Raw genomic sequence first — 14,839 nt, forward strand, 5'->3', positions numbered from 1 at the left:
GAGCTTATTGTCCATCCATAAATTGTTTAATTCTTTAAAGTTCTTTGAGGAAATATGTGAATATTTCCCCAATTAGACTGTTTTTAGATTGTAACTTCCAGTTGAGAGACTATGTACAGCACTATGTTTCACATGCTAACTTTCTTTTAAAGAAATATCAAACATGCCATCAAACACGCCATCCGACTGTCAAGTGTAATAACTGTGCTTTTTGTGACATAGCAGAACAGTGTGCCAATTTGGTAAAAGAAGAATAAAAGTCACATTGGAAATTTCCACATCTGAAAAAGAAAATCGCCTTTCAATGACCAAGAAGTGACTGTTGTGTATGAACATCTATCATTTGTGCATTTTCTTCTTCTGAACACTTTTTTGCAAGTGGTACAGGAAAAGACTGGTGCAACCTAATGGGATTGGAAGTGTTGCAGACCAATTTAATTTCAATTTCAGTGCAAATTGGTGAGTTAATAACCTTTGTCAAATTTTTAAATACATGCAGAAATATACAGCTGGACTTTAATTTGCTTTAATTAAAAGCTGAATGGTGTAAAAACTGTAAATAAATGACAAGTCAGTGGTTTTCTCTGGCCCACAGCTACTTTGGACAAACCGAGGCAAGGACTCATGTTTATATTTTACTTCCGACTGATGGAGGTGATTACAGGGTCTTGGGGCTTCTACATCCATAATGACACTATTGTGGCAGGAACAAGCTACAGTTGAATGATTATGAGAAAAAAAGAGAGGCTGTAATGGAAACTGGCATCAGACTTAATTTTAATTATAAAAAAACAGCATGAAGGCACTGGGCCTTTGTTTTTTATGTCCAAATTCAGCCAACTGTCTACAAAGTTAAGTTATGCTTTATTAATCCCCCTAAGGAAGAAATATATTCCGCATTTATCCGTCCTAACTATTCAGGAGCAGTGGGACGAAGTTCTGAGGGCAAAAGAACCATATCAGTGGTTTCTATTTATTACTAATTATATATAGGCTACTTTAAATGCCAGCTGTTTTTTCTTTACTTTGTCTGGAGATGTCTTGTGAACTTATTGAGTACCATTGCTGCACTGACAGCTTTTCCAACGGATGATGCATTTAGGTGTGGGACAGACAGTTTCCATGAAGCCGTGAAGCCAAGTTGTTTTCGTCGTTCAGTCTAATTTTAGACGGTATGGTGACTCTGGGTTGAGGGCTAAGATAACCAAGCTTTTTGAGCTTTGTTTACAGTAACAAATCTTTCCATCCCTGCTGGGAAAGTCATTATTTCTGGCTGCTGATTTTTGTCAAAATTAAATTATTGTAATTAATGCAGTTTCAAGACTAATTTAATTTCAAACTACTGAAATGAATGGAAATCACCAGCTGTCTGGAGCAGCAAATACTTAATACAAAAATAAATAAATAAATAAAACTATATTTCATGCATTTGAAATCAGCAAAAATGTAAAGTACACATGATTCATTTTTTTGGGGGGGATAAAACTTGCAAACACACAGACATGATCCCCCAACAGCAACAGCAGCAGTAGCCTATACAACTGTCTGACCATTTTAAATTTCGGGTTAGAAGAAAAAAGGAGCAAACACGGGAGAAAAACTGCTGCACTCCAAGTACAGCTCTGTTTGGGTTCAAACTCAGGACCTTCTTTCCGTGAGGCGACAGTAATCACAACTGAGCCACTGTGCCGCCCCAGGAGGCTCTTGAGCTGCCTAATATCCCTGCACCATCCTCATATTATATATAAAAGATAAGCAGTTATGTTAATGTAGTTATTAATTAAGTAAATCAGTGCATTCATTTGCAGATAATCCTATGTCAACATACAGTACTTGTCTTCACATAGTACATGGACTGTATTAATATGAACTCAGCCATGAACTTAGAATCTTAAGCACTGAGGTAAATTAGGTTTTCTTATTAATATGATAATTTGTGCAGCTAGAAACTCCACAGTCTTTTCAGATCCTCCTTGTGTGTCTCTCCAGTTTCTAATGTTGTGTGCTGTTTTTGTCTTGTGTTTTCCCAAGAATTTGTTTCCACACAGATATGCAGGCGTGTGTGTGTCACTGAATAAACAAACCAGATTTACAAAAAAACAAAAGCATAAATCTTGAAGACATCTTTTGGTGGAACTAGATCTAATCATTTTAACCTGCTTGCTTAAATGATGCTGTGACAACTGGAAGACACACAAACAGCTAAACAGTGAATTGCCGATGATGATGATAATGATCTCAAAGCATCTAATGGGGATGTCCCAAGGCATAAGGTAAAACAAGAGGGATACAGGTAAAATAGAGAGTGACAGAGTTCACACTGAGGTACAAAGTCTGTGAGAAGAAACATCATGCAGGCAGCTTAAGAGACAGCTGGAGAACTTTTGGGGAGGAAACTAATTCCAGCCTCCTACAGTTCAGTCTACAAAGTAAAAAGACTCAACTTCCCAGATGGTAACAGTGTGAAGCTGTTATGATGTCCTTTAGGCATGTTAGGATTCTTTAAACATTTTTACAAATTGTATGTATTTTTTTGTCTTTGGGACAGTGCTGTGAACAACTCTAAAAGGGACACGTCTGTCCTGTAGCAATGCCAGGGTGGTTTCAATTCTGAACATTTTAAATTGTCTGTAATTTTTGGGAAAATTGATGCTAACTATGAATATATTGTATGAAATGACCAATGTTGTGATTTTTGTCCTGTTTTTTGTTGTATTGTTACATACAGTACAATTTGGAGCTCAGCCGTAAAACAGAAAGGAATATACTGTAGGTAGCTGTATGGCAGACTCGCATTAGGACGGCAATCACATGGCCATTGGAAATCTCTTGTAGCGAAAAAAGTTTTCAATGCTGAAGTGAGTATTTGAAATTTCCCACATAGAGTAGTCTTGTGGACGATTCACTAAGCACAGCTGTAGGATGCTTTACATGTGTTATGGTTTTCTAATTAACCTATTGATCAAATGCCTGATTTTTTAACAGTATTTTTTTCTTTGTTTAATATACATACCAACTGATCATCTAGTTCTCCTCTAATTCCATTTGTAATTTTTTAATGCAATCTGGCACTAAAATGTTTCGAACTAGTTCTGACCAAGCAATACTAGACCTTCAGACATCAAAAGCATGTTGCTTAAGGTTAGAAAGTATTTCACTGCAGCTAGATTGTCACAAGATTACGTGATAATCAAGGCGGGATCACATACACGATACAACATGCACCGTGAACCAGTGCACGGACCAATCAGCGTCCAGAGATTAGCTACTGGCAGCTATGGGTGTGGCTTAGGTGTGGAAATAAACAACAATGGCGGCCCCTGAAGAGGTTAGCATAGGTGCTGCAATAGCATCAGTTTACTCTGAACTGGAGAGTATTTCTTCATGGAAAGAAGAGCTAAAAAAACGACACTGAAGGCTTTTCTCCAAGATGTTTTCGTTCTTCTCCCTTCTGACTTTGGTAAGAGTTTTATTCATCCAGTCACCTAGTATTATTTGAACATTGCCTTGTTTCTTATGAGTTTTAAAGGCTGGCTTCTGTGTAACAAACCATCTGGAGTGTCAGGTTGGGAAAGATTGTGGTTTTGGTTCAATGGTATTAAACACACTGTGCCTCAAATCACTGTGGACCTTTGCTGCATTAAATTAAACCAGACCATGATCTTTCCCTAACCTAAGCCGAGTCCTGTGAGAGCTTAAACGACAACATGGCATGGTTCATTGCTTTTGGATGGAAATTTAGAAGAAACAGAGCAAGCAATTGCCATTTTACTGCTCTATTGAAATTACAGTAATGGTTCCAATTAATCTGAGCTACAATCCAGTCCGTCACTCTTGTACTTGTACAGTTTTACAAGATTACCAACAACTGTGTGGTAACCAGAGTTTTAATACTGGTTTCTGGTATATATTTAATACTGGTAAAATTAAGAGAAAAATCTATTTTACAGAGATAGATCACTGCTGTTTTATACAACTTTTTGGATTTAAAATATGAAATGCATGTGTTTCTGCAGTGTTGTTGTTAACTGACCATGTCCTTTCCCTCAAGTTAAGATGTCTGTTATCTGTCAGATAAGAAAGGTTGTAAGACGTTGTGTCTCAGTTTCTTGATGCAGGCTGGAGACGGGCCTTGTGTTGTTTGAACTAGATAACTAAGAAGAGGCGCAAACCTTCATCTTGTTTCTATAATTAAAGCTCGAAAGTTTGTTTCTTGAAGCAAACTCCATGTCACCACTGTTTCCTTGTACCATTACATTTATTCATTGTAAGACAGCAGAGACTAATGAGAGTGTTTTTTTTTTTAATCACCACAATAGAGACTGACCTGAAAGCACCATTTTTATTCATCAATTGGAATAAAAAATCTTTCTCAACTAACTGGACAGATTTCAAACATGGTCTTTAATATAAAATAAAGATTAATTATGCATAGATAAAGCAGGATCGACACCAATGTGCCCTGTGCTGGTCGTCTACCGGCTTTCATCATCATAAAACACAACAGAGGATGATTTCACTGATTAGTACAACTCGAACCAGAAAGGGTAAACTAATCATCAAAATGTGTAGCGATGAATTTGTTGTTAAAAAAACTCATCTCAGCTGAGTTTGTGTTGCAATCATATTGTAGGAGGTTTTTATCTGTGATAGAACAGACTGTACTTTACAAGTTGTGGTTGTTCCTTTGTGTGCATGATGGACATTTTCTGTTACCATGATGTGCTGCAAAAGGACTCAGACTTTGCATTGCTTTTACATTGACTTGCATGTCGTGATGGTGGGCTGAGGGCAACAACTGAATTTTGTTTTGTTTTTTATTTATTTTTTGAAAGTGCTTCCTAAGGTTATTTAAATTGATACATGTATTTTTGCTGCTAAATATGAAGCAACTGCCAGCTGCTGGTGAGCTTAGCACAAAGACTTGAGTGTCTGTTGGTTGACGACAGGACTCCTAATTCTTAAACTTACTGTTTGCTTCTCTGCTGCATTTGGGAATGATTTGCTCGGCTGAGTAAAACAAGATTTTTCAAACTTCATATTATATGTTCATATGTTGATTTCTTTTCTCTCTCTTATCTTAATTTTTAGATTGGAAAATTGTCTTGTGGGTATTTAATAAGCATTGTTAAGAGTGAAAGGGAACTGTGAGGTCAGCCATACCTGCACGTTTTTTGTTTGTCCATCATTATTTTTTCTTCTCTTCTCTTCTGCGCCATAAGTCGTTATTGCAGTGATTTTCTGAACTGGAAAGTCTCACCTCCCACGAGTTCACAATGGAATTCAACTCCTCTTCGGTGAAAAGACTTGTTAACATTATTAGGATTAGCCTACATTATGATGACGGATTTGACTAACTATTCATAGTTGTAACATCAAATACTCAATCCTTAGAAAAAAAATTACAAAACCCAGAGAAAAAGAGTGCAATGACATTTTGAAATAACAACAGTCGCCACCTATAGGCTACATACAATACCTGTGAAGCAGATTTCTGTCAGACAAATAAAGAATGACGGAGTGCAATTATTTTCATCCATGTGTTGGAGACCTTGATGTGTTCTGACATTGTTCAGAGGAAGTAGGCCTACTAACACTTTATGGTGATTGCAACTTTCACGTCATCAGAAAAAGTGGAAAAGCATGCGCTTGTTGTGTGTGTGTGGTTCAATTGGTGAGATATCCCTTATTTTAGTGCATTATATTCTGTCAGAGTTAAACATAATTGATAAGACATCATAAAATCTAAATGAAGCTGCTGAAGCAAACTAAAAAGTACCACACAATGGTAAATAGTATGTATGCATGGAAGTGTAGTGAGTAAATAAATTACACTTTCAAAGTAATTTTAAGTATTTATTGTCAGTCAAATTGATTGGGAATATGAACCTCCCATTCAACAAAAACATAGTTTTACTGCCCTTTACTGCTTACTTTAAAGTATATCTTAAAAATATCATAAAAAAACAGACCAATATTAATTATCTGCAATTTTTGTTTCTTTTGTAGGCTTCTCTTTAGACATATGCCATGGATTTTTACTGCCATGGTTCTGTTGGCCTATTGTCTAGAAAAGACTTTATTCAATAAAGCATTTTAAAAACTGCAGTAAAATGAAAAACAATTATGTAGAGGAAACAAAGCAAAACAACTTTGTATTGTTACAAATGTGTGTTTTGAAAAGGGGTTAATTTGCTTCTGACTGCGGGTCCAGATCTACTTTTGCATGAGATGTAACAACTAGAATACCTATTGTTCTACCAATGTTATGTTTCAGCTGCACACAGTCCGTATATTCCATTTGGTCATCCTCATCTCTGTCAATGTGGTTATCTCATCCTTTCTTTTCATTATCCAGGCGTCTACCAAGTCTCTCTAACTGAATTGTTACGGAGCATTTGATCTTATTACACAAGTGAATGAAGCTGCAGAAACAGCGGTGGAACAGGGCCGTTATGGCAGCCATGTAATGTTCAAATCATTAATCTAAGGCTTGTGTTGTGTGATGATTTTAGGCTAATGAGCTCAATCAAATGTTGCTTGTTGTTTGCCATTGACACTTCCCTCCTTCATTCTTAGAGTGTCTCGATATGATAAAGTCTGGTGCTACCGAAGGAACAAAAGTCTTCCAGTGTCACGGTTTCCTTTTTGTGCATAAGTCTCTCTTTTTAAAAAGTGCATAAGTGCTTTTCCATCGGAAATTTCCTCCATTCAAACCATTATTTTAGGGCTCAGACTTGGTTTTCGGTTACAATGATGATATGGTGAAGGTTTAAAGGGTTGGGGTCAGGGATGAAATGATGAGGATTTCGGGTAAACGGTAAGCATCGCAAGATTAAATACAAGTCAATAGAATCTCAACATCTGTGTGTGTTTTCAGAGGTCAGAGCTTGTATTCCACCTGTGTGTTCAAAACGTGTCTGTTCAGAACTAGTCCAATGCCTGGCCTGTGGTGTTGCTGCTTCGAGCTTTCCTTGAGAAATGCTCATACAAACAACCTCACACTCGACACTGTGCACCCCTGGGTGCTGAGCATTACACCTGCCACGACACCCGAACAAAGCTAGAGTAAACGAGAGGATGGAGAGCGAGCTTTACCCAGCATGCCCTTAATAGATGTTCCCTCTCAGTACACAGTAGTGTGTACATAACGCACTTCTAATAAATATGTCCCGTAGATCTCAAGAGCTATACTCGACACTGCACTTCATTGGGTTCTCAGCAATACAGCTGCCACGTGTGAAGTCGATGAACGGTTGTCCACTAAATCACATGACATACGGACAGAGACTCCTTCCATTTAAATTAGATGGATGAATAGCATTATCAAAACTTTAACTAGTTTCTAGCTTAGTTTTGCTATTTCATTTCCAAAATCAAACAGGTTGATGATGTTTTTCTACTCTTTATTTTCATGATATTTTGGCATTATTTATCACTTCCTCGAGGGACATCTTTGGACTTCTTACTAAGCTTCCAACAGTCACTCTTTCACAATTCACTCACAAAAAGGAACGTGCCATTTAGTTCATGTCCAGAGAGAGTGGCATATTTCACTGGTCGCTAACCTTTTTGTGTAGATCAATTATTTTACAAAAATAAGCTTAAATTTAACCAGTACAGAAAATGAAATGTAAAAACAACAAATTGAGGATTTATGTGCGGGACTGTTTTTACATTTTGTTGTAAACAAAAATGACATTGGGAAAACATTTCATCCATGTGTGTCTTTGCAGTCCACAGTTAATCAGCGTCCTAGCTGCAAGTGTTGTTTATAGAGCTGTTATTCGTGCCTGAGGCTCTTCAACTCTGCACTGATATTTATTTGACAAACACAACCTCTCCAATTGCCACTGCAAACATGAACAGACCTCTCTGCAAACACAAACATATGCGAATGCTCACAATCGCAATGCCTCATTGAATGCACCTCAGACTGCTGATTGCCAAAATGTTTGAAAAATAATTTTGCACAATTCTTCCATATGGACAATTGCAGCTCTCACTGCCCTACAGTGCTAAATATCCAGAATAACAATGCTGCAACTCTAGGCCTGCCAGGCTGAGAAACACTGCCACTAAACTCAACACATTTTGTGAAATGAGTTTTCCTGAGAACTCTGAAATGCAAGCTCTTGTTTTGTGCACACAAATTTATGTGAACATTGTGCTCATCTACCATGGAAGGATTATGTGACGATGTCATAAATCTGACTTGTGATAATAGTACGTTTATAAGCTGAGGGCCAATCTCATTTTATTAACCATGTAGGCTATCGCTGCAATGACACGGGTCATTGAATCTGTGCTGTACCGGATAGTTTTCAGTGATGTCAGCATGAAATTGGCTGCTGTGAGTGGAAGGCTTTGGCAAAGGATCCGGGATGTTTTGATATGTCTCTATGGGAAATAACAGGGTGACTATTTGGTCTTAAGAGCAGATTTAAAGAGCTGATCATGAACACTTGTGTTGAATTAAGTGCTTTCAGGAAGATGTTGCAGCAATTCTAAAAAGACTGACCTGAGAAGAGGTTTTGTTTCATCCAGATGCATCGTTCTCTGCTGCTCCATCCAGCTGAGTTTCTTAGTGTCCTCACAGTTCAGCCTCTGACCCTGCTTTGCTTAAGAGTTTCCCTTGACAAGCCTTGCTGCCTCCTCCTGTATTTGTAACCATTTATTTTCCCCCCGGTGGCCCTGTGGCCCATGTTGCACCTGCCCTACAATATCCCATCATGTCTGAGCTCCGACTGGCCGTTGGCTGTGTCTCTTTGGTTTCATATATGCATCCTGCTGAAACAGTCCTGCAGCTCTAGCTCTTAAATCTTAAGACTCACAAATCTTTACATCTTACCTTCGTACACTTAAACGTTTCAATTAGTTTGGATTGGTTTATCTCCTCTGCTGTTACAAAGCCACACTAGAAAGGCTTTAACTTCCGAATCTGCTGTTTGGCATAAACTCTTGTTGGCTTTCCGCAGAGAAGTACAGCCAGATAGTGGCAATCTAAATCTATTTAGGCCTCCTAGGGTAGACACTTCATTTATATACTGAGTGAGCATGCAGTAAAACTTCCATTTGATTGTATTATTGATTGTGAATTTACAATTAGTTCCCTCTGTGCTGAGTAGGACTGGCAATCAGAAAACCGGACTATGATGGTCATACCCGGTATTGAAAATCTTTGAGGAAAACGGTGCCAAATTTCGTAGCTATACGGTAATTTTGCTCTTGCCTTAGAAGCAGAGAAAACAAGACCTTCCTTCACCTGTAGGCAACATCCGAAATGTTTCAACATCCGATCAAAGGTATGGCCGGGGCTCGCTGGCTAGCTAAGTAGAAATTACAAAAATAAATTTCTCATATCTGTGGTTTTAACAACTTTTTAAAGTCAGATTTTTGGCAAGTTGGTTTTTCTTATATATTTAGACACTATGCCAAAACATGCATGCTTTATGTCCTCTTTAAAGCCTTTTCCTTCCATACTTAAGCTGAGTGTAAGGTGCACAGGTTGATATAAATAGTGTAGATAATACGACAGGTCCTTTTTAGAAATGCACACCCCCTTTTTTAGCTTATGCAGGTATATTTGTGTGAACTAGACCAAGCTATGCATTGGTCACCTCAGCAGCACAGGTACATTTGTCAGACTTTACACCATCACCCATACTTTATCAAACAGAGATATGGGTGGAAAACAGTGGAGCATTCCTTTAATGAGAATCTGACCATATGAGGACCAAATCTCTCCACAACACATCTATCAAACCTGATATCTCAGGTGACGTTTCAGACACCAGTGCTTTGATTTTGATGAGGGATGACGCGTCATTATATTCTGTTGTGTCCTTGTCAGGCCACTATAATTAAGGGAACCGGCCTCCAACCCTATGACACACACACACACACACACACACACTCAACCCTGAATAACCGGTTTGTTCCGACGCACCCCCTTATACTCCTTTGCTGTTTATTTTGCGTGTAAAGCTTTTCACTCAATCAACAATTCTGCTGCAATAATTAATACAAAAGCTTTACAACAAAAAATAACATTATTGCAAAATGTTCTATGAAGATGAGCTCTTGCTCCTACAAAAGTGGAATAAACAGTTTTGAATTAATACAGTTTTATGTTGAAGAACATATCTTGATCTAACAATACAAACGAGAAAACGATAATTATGAAATCTGAAGATTGGTCTTATTTTTTATTTTTTGGGGTTTGAAACTATCTTTAAAAAACTAAGTGATGAAAGAGTGTTTGGAGCATTATCATGTATAATAATATGTTATGTTGGAAACCATTTAAATTATGTCAAAGCAAAAATGTTAAAATCTATTGTAATACTGATTATATAATTGAAGATTTCAAAAATCAATATTCATTATATACTTTGTATTCTTTATACTTTCATACATTACATACTGTGTGGAAGTATGGGTTGAAAGAAATCCAATTTGTATACTTTTAAAGAGAGCTATGAGAACAATACAAAAAAACAACAGCATTAAGAAGAATAATGATGTATTTTCTTTGGATATTTCCACACAACGCACCTGCTAATAATTCAATTAAAGGCTCTAAAATTCTGATACTTGATAGATATTAAAACCGCACAAATCACGTATAAGGTCAAAAAACTATTTGCAACCTGAAATATACTAAAATACCACCTGACAGTATCCAAAAGACGTTAAAATTATAGAAGGTGTTCGTGGTTTGAATTGTTGTTAATGGACTGAAAAATACATGTTTAAGAATAACTTACTGGAATAACAAAATAGTTACTTTTTTTCTGTGTTGCACTATTTTCATATTGCAACATTGACACAAAAAGAGAAGTTTCAGGTTGTTTGTCATTACATTATACAGTTGAAACAATTCCAAGTTATAACCTTATTCTGGGATATAGTCTCTTTGTATCACTCTTTTAGTTGAGTTCGAGTTGGGAATCACATGCTTGTGAAGCACATAATATCGCTCAGTTATGTTTGGCACATTACAAAACTTGACGAAGACTGAAAGTAAACTAAGCTAAGTATTGACCAGCTCACAACACAGTCAGAGAGAGAAAGGCACCGACGGGGAGATGAGCCTCAGCCAAAACACAGCTGCTGGCTGAATAAGTAAAGCCACCTAGAGGAAGAACACAATCATGAGAGGAAGCAATTCCCAGAGACGCTATCAAAACAGGAGCATGGGAGGATGTGTGAAAGCCGCATATGCTTTTTTTGCACAAGTGAGAATCAATTGCATGCACACGAACCTTTAAGGAACTGTGTGTACAGTGGGAGTGAAAAGGACTAATGCCTTTGTTTAATTTCGACAAATGCAGGTCAGCAATTTTGCGGATCTTGTGTTAGGCAAAAAGCAGGAAGGAGAGGCATTTTGGAGGGGGTGGTAGTGGTTGACAGGGTGGTGGAGGAAATATTTCTGTGAGAGAGCACATAGTGAGAGACACGAGAAAGCAGATGGAGAGAAGAGGCCCAGGGAGAGAAGGCGGAGGGGGGTGAAGCCCTGCGTCCACTGAATAACTATCAAAACCTTATTGAGAAGCAATAATGGGCCTCAAAGTTTGTACTTCGACAATATATTGACTTATATGAGTCTATTAAGGTGGGGATTTTGCATGTGCGCTAATACAAAATAATGCAAATTTTGAATTAATATTTAAACAGTAATGGTTATTATTTACCTGTGATTGCATTTGCATGTAGTGCTGAGCAACTGCATGTCATTACGCCTCATAATGTGTGCCAAATTGCACACTCCACAACAATGTACAGCCATAATGTCTCCACTTGAAAAGAGGGGAAATGGAAAGGCGGAGGGAGGGGGAGGAGGAAAATGAAGATGAAGTGTTTGATGTATGTCTTGAGAACAAGAATGGCCTTAATGATAAAACACTGCCAATGAATAAGTCTGCCAGTGGACAGGGCAGGCCTGTCAGCGTAAGCATAAAAGGTGATGAGTGAGAGCGTTGCACTGTTAAACCTTCATGCTCCAAAATGCACAGTGTTGAAACCACAGAGGAGGCACGGGAATATAAAACACAGCCATAATTAAGTGCTGGCATAAAAGTGGCAGCACCCACTCTGTTTAGCAACAAATAAAATAAAAAAATTAAAACATGAATTGGTCCTGAATCAGAAAACTACATTTCAGTAAATAATTTGCAGCAGGCAGAATGTGATCAGAATTAAAGCTTTGTTTACAATTTCATCCAATGACTCTCGGGGTTTAAAGCGTGTTTTATCTCCTGTTCCTTATTTCATAAAATATGAATACATATTTCAACAAATGTATGAAATAACAATTATTTTGTCAGGAAAACAGCCTCAAGTGCAACAGATATAACTAAGTTGTAACTGAGCTGAATAAAGGTAGACGGGAAAAACTGCTGGTTTAATCAGGGTCTTCAACTATATGACAGGCTTTAATAAATCAAAAGCAGAGGTGGATAATTTGAAGTGGTGTGTGTGTGTGTGTTTTATGCATTAACTACATTATGGGGACAAAAGCCTCTTCACACTGTCACATTGTGGGGACTAGACTCCCAGCTGAGGGCATAATGTTTAAACAGAAAATGCCCTGATTGTATTCATCTGTTTACAGGTCTTGGAGAGTACTACCTCATATGTAAAAACAGTTGTATAGATAGATAGATAGATAGATAGATATATAGATAGATAGATAGATAGATAGATAGATAGATAGATAGATAGATAGATAGATAGTAAGTAACCTTATTGATCCCGCGAGGGGAAATTATTTTGTTGCAGCAGCAATAGGTTACAGGTAAGAACAGGTAAAAATAACAGGGTAAAAATCTTAATATAATATAAAAAATGCACATGTCAATACACAATATTTACAATTATAATAACAGAGTAAAGATATATAAGAATGCACACTATATACAATGAAATAGAATAATACTAGGAAATTTCCCAAGAAATTTTGACAGTGTGGCTGCTACTGCCCGAAGACGAATATATATATACACGCTGATGTTACCGGTAGTATTGTTGAGGTTGGATTGAGATATCGCTTCTCTCGTTTCTGCATTTTAGATTCATACTCTTGGATTGAATCTTGTATTTGTGAGGCTTTTATTTTGAAAGGGTGGTACTGGGTGGGTGAGAGAGGGGGAGCATTAGTAGCAAGTAGTAGCATTAAAAAATGCAGAATTTAACTGCACAACAGCTGCTAGTATAGACAACAAAGCAAGCAACGATTCGTTATCCATGTTGAAATGAATCACTGGTAGCCCTGGCTGTTTGTTTTCTTCCGGGTAAGGATCACGTGATATATGTGTGACGAATCAGGGAAGGACACGTCATGGCTGCTAAGAACCAATCAAGTAACGAACGCGGGTGTGGGCGTGATCGTTTCCAAATATATCCGTTTCCGTCCGTCCACACGAATACGCTACCCGGAGTTTTCAAAGTTATCCGGCTTCGGGATTGTTTCTAAACTCCTCCGTTTACGAAAACGCTGGCGTAGCGTGGACGCTCAGTGTAAACGTAGCAAAACATATGTGTTTGCGAACGAAAACGGAGTAGTGTGCATGTAAGTCTCTGTGTTCATTTCAGATCCAGCTCTGTGTCTCCGGTCAGGGCTGCAGCTCAGCCCCCCTTTCTCCAATTTTCGCCATTGAGCCCGCCTTCGAACCATAGAAGCCAATAGAATTGCAGGGAATTGAAAGTTAGATGATTGACAGCACTATTAGCCAATGACAATGAAAAACGTCCCATCTGGTGTCAGATTTGATAATCCGGTTTGCTGAGATTTACGTCCCTCCCCAGAAGGCGAGGAATGTCGGAGACTTCCGTAAACAATGGATTCTCACAGAGCGGATGCAGCTGGAACACAGAGACGTGGAAGTACGGAAATATTTAATTTTTTCGCTGAGATTCGATCAAAAGTGAGTACACTATTCGATAAAGCTGTGTGACTTTTTTGTGCTTGATGCTGAATATCTCTGCGATGGTTTACCAGGGAGAGAAATGGAGTATATCGCTGTAATCTGTGTCAAGTGGACATGCTTTTTCATGCAGCACTTTCGTAGCTAGCACGTAGCTAACGGTCAGTAGAAGCTGTTTTCTTTGGTCAGTTCGTCATATTGAGTTATGATTTATGATATTTTGTTATTTGGAAACTTGGCTTATGGGAGTTGTGTTTGTCTCATGTAGAAGTGGCTTGGTTCATGTTGTTCCCAGGTTTCTGAGGTTTTTCCAGAACTATAACATATTCGTTCTTCGGCAGTCACTTTGTCCAAATGGGGGACCCTCGTGTTTAAAAGGTTTTAAACCCATGACTGCACTGGAGAGCTAGAGAGACACTTACAAACATAAAAAATAAAACCAACCACAAAAACCCCCCACAGATTTGTTTGATAAAACAGAACACGCATCTGATCTGAAATCCGCTTTAAGCATAACAAGAAAATAGTACCACAAGTGTTGTAGCTACAGATGAAGCTACTATTTTCTATAATAAATCAACAGATTGACAAGCATATTAAATTACAAATTATGCTATATTGTTATCTCAAGTTACCAGTTATGTCTTTAAAAAATACTTTTTTTGACTGCCTTTACTGAAATTCTTCAATTCTAATTATTATTTGTCAATGAATTTATCAATTAAACAGAATTTTTTTTCTCCACTACTTCTGGATTATCTGACAATATGTCCTTACAGTTACTTTGCTGTGAATTAAGGTATAGCAGTGAATTAGTGGCTACAAGAAACAACTTAATATTGATAATCAAAGTACGGATTTTATCCACAGTGTACAATGTTGTCAAAGATTATATTTCTATATTTGAGCTT

The sequence above is a fragment of the Cebidichthys violaceus genome, unplaced genomic scaffold (genome assembly GCF_023349555.1).
Source record: "Cebidichthys violaceus isolate CVI_PGR_0920_01 unplaced genomic scaffold, fCebVio1.0.p SCAF_20, whole genome shotgun sequence".
Taxonomy (NCBI): domain Eukaryota; kingdom Metazoa; phylum Chordata; class Actinopteri; order Perciformes; family Stichaeidae; genus Cebidichthys; species Cebidichthys violaceus.